The sequence below is a fragment of the Sturnus vulgaris genome, unplaced genomic scaffold (assembly GCF_052056855.1).
Source record: "Sturnus vulgaris isolate bStuVul1 unplaced genomic scaffold, bStuVul1.hap1 Scaffold_156, whole genome shotgun sequence".
In the NCBI taxonomy this organism is placed as follows: Eukaryota; Metazoa; Chordata; class Aves; order Passeriformes; family Sturnidae; genus Sturnus; species Sturnus vulgaris.
In genome coordinates, this window is record NW_028276073.1 from 2,538,892 (window position 1) to 2,541,391 (window position 2,500).

Below are 2,500 nucleotides of genomic sequence, written 5' to 3' on the forward strand. Positions count from 1 at the left end.
TTTGCCGCCCGGCAAAATCCCGCTCTCCTTGGCCGAGCGGCCTCCTCGCGCGGCAGAGGAGCTCCCGAGGGCCGGGCTCCGGCAGTTCCGGGTCGCGCCTCCAGGGGGAGCGCGCACGTGCGCGAGCCGCCGCCGGGTGGCGCGGCGGCGACGGTCCGCACCGTCGTCGCCGTGGCCTCTCTCGGCCGGGGGTGTGCGAGGTTTCTCGGTGGCTGGGCCGTGTTCCCCGCGCCGGCGGGGCGGCCCGAGCCGCGGTGGTCCTCTCGGGTGCAGCGCCGGGCTACTGAGGGAAACCCCGGGCCCCGAGAAGGATTGCCGCGGTGATGGCAGCGGACGTCGGGCGCGCCCCCGCCGGTGGACGCTCCCCCGAGGGTGGCAGCGGGGGAGGCACCCCGGCGGGGCCATGCAGGTCGTTTCCCTCACCCCAGGGCCAGGTACCTAGCGCTTCGCGCCTCGGCGGTCTCCTGCCGGTTTCCCTCGGCGTCGTCAAACGCCTGTTGGGGGCCGAAAGGGCCGCCGAGCCGGGCGGAGGTTTAAAGACTCGGGCGGCCCGGCACGGCCCCGCCGCGGCGGCGGCGGCGGTGGCGGCGGCGGCAGCGGGTGTCGGGCGGTGGCGGCGCGGGGCGCCATCGAGGGGTGGGGAGCTACTCCCGCCGATCCCCTGCGGTGGCGTGTCCGTCGCGACCGGCCGCGCTCGCCGTCGTCGGCGTCCCGCCGCGCTTGCCCGCGCGCGGGGGCCACCCGTGCCGGGCCGGGGAAGGGGCGCCCTGCCCCCCCCCTCTCTGCGGCCCGGTCTCGGCGGAGAGGCCGCGGCGCGCGATCGGCCGCGGGGGGCCGACCCCGCTGGCCTCTGCGATGCGGGGCGACGCCGGCAGAGGGCGCGCGCTCTCTGCCTTACCTACCTCAGCTGCGGGGTTGCGGCCGCCGGGGCCCGCCGCGCTCTCTCGCTCTTTCTCCTTAGCCGCCGCCGCGGGCTCGCGGGCGGCGCCGCGTCAGGCGCGACCGCGCGCCTCTCGCCTCGACGGCCTTGTCGCCTCGAACCGCACCGCGGCGGCGCCGGCCGCCGGCCACCCCTGACTCGGAGCGCTGTCCCCGCCCGTTGGGGCGCAGCGCTCGGCCGGCTCCTCCATCGCCGGAGGTCCGGCGGGCGCGGGCGACCCCGTGCCGAGCGGCGGCGTCGCCGCTCGGCGAGTGTCCCCGCCCCCCCCGGGGGGGGGGGACGGTCGGCCGCGAGGCGCCCGCCTTCACCGGCGGCCGTCCCGGCCCGGGCCCCGCCCGTCCGCTTCCCCGTCGCCCTTCCCGGCCGCGTGTGGGCCAAAAAAAAGGGGAGGCGTGCGGGGCGGCCGCGGGGGCGCTTCCCCGTCCGGTCCCCGAGTGGAAACGAGGGGAGCGGGCGGTGCCCCCCGGCTCAGCCGCCGTACGCCTGCCCGCTGGGCGCGTGCTCGCGGAAGGGCAGCTCGGCGGTGCGAAGCGGCGGCGGTCCCGGGAGTGCGGCCGCGGGTGGCGGAGGGGTTTTGCCGAGCGGCAGACCTCGGGCGCTCCGCGATGCCGGCTCGGGTCTCGGCGGCGTCCCGCCTCCGGCGCCGGTGGCGGAGCGCGGCCCGCCGGGCGTTCGCCTTCCGGCGGGCAAGCGGTCCCGCGCCAGGGGTTGCGCCGGCGGAACGGTCCCGCCGCCGCGTGGCGTTTCGGGCGACGTTCAGGGGCCGCTGGCGGGAGAGCCGGCCCCCGCGTTTTGGCGCGGCGGCGTTCCGCGAGTCGGCGGAGCGGTGAAAAGGAGAAGCCAGGGAGTGAGCCGGGAGCGGCGGGGGCCGGCGGTCGCGCCCCCGGCCCGCGAACGCGTAGTCGTCCCGTGATCGAGAGGCCGGGCGGGCCACCGTGCCCCCCGCGGTCCGGCGCGTTGCCGCACAAGCCCCTCCGCGCGGAGGTCGGGCCGAGCCCGGGCGCCTGGGCCGCCTCCGAAGGACGGCACGCGAGGCGGCGTCTCCCCTCGCGGGGGGAGGCGGTCGGGGGCGCGGGCCCCTCCGCCTTTCTTTGGCCGACCTTCGGAGCGTTGCGCGGGGTTTCTCTTTTTTGCCCCGCGCTTTCTCCTCCTCCTCCTCCGTTTGTGTGTGCTCGTACGGTCGAAGCGGGGCGCGCGGGGGCGCGCGCGTCCCTGCAGAAACAGAAAAGGGGCCGCTTCACGCGAGCGGTCCCGAAAGCCAGACAACTCTTAGCGGTGGATCACTCGGCTCGTGCGTCGATGAAGAACGCAGCTAGCTGCGAGAATTAATGTGAATTGCAGGACACATTGATCATCGACACTTCGAACGCACTTGCGGCCCCGGGTTCCTCCCGGGGCTACGCCTGTCTGAGCGTCGCTTGACGATCAATCGCCGTCCGGGGGGGCCACCCCGGCGGCGCGGCTGGGGTTGCCTCGCAGGCCCGTTGCCCGCGGTCGACGTCGACGTCGTCGTCGTCGTCGCCGCGCAGGGCCTTCGTCCCCCTAAATGCAGACTCGGGG

The 2,500-nt window shown here is 77.1% G+C and overlaps 1 non-coding gene across 1 annotated transcript; it reads left to right on the top strand.

The window, feature by feature from the left end:
- The first annotated feature begins 2,204 nt into the window (after positions 1 to 2,204).
- On the top strand, positions 2,205 to 2,357 carry LOC148219208 (5.8S ribosomal RNA). The gene has a single exon (XR_015799856.1). It is a non-coding gene; the product is annotated as a 5.8S ribosomal RNA (ribosomal RNA).
- Positions 2,358 to 2,500: the final 143 nt, after the last annotated feature.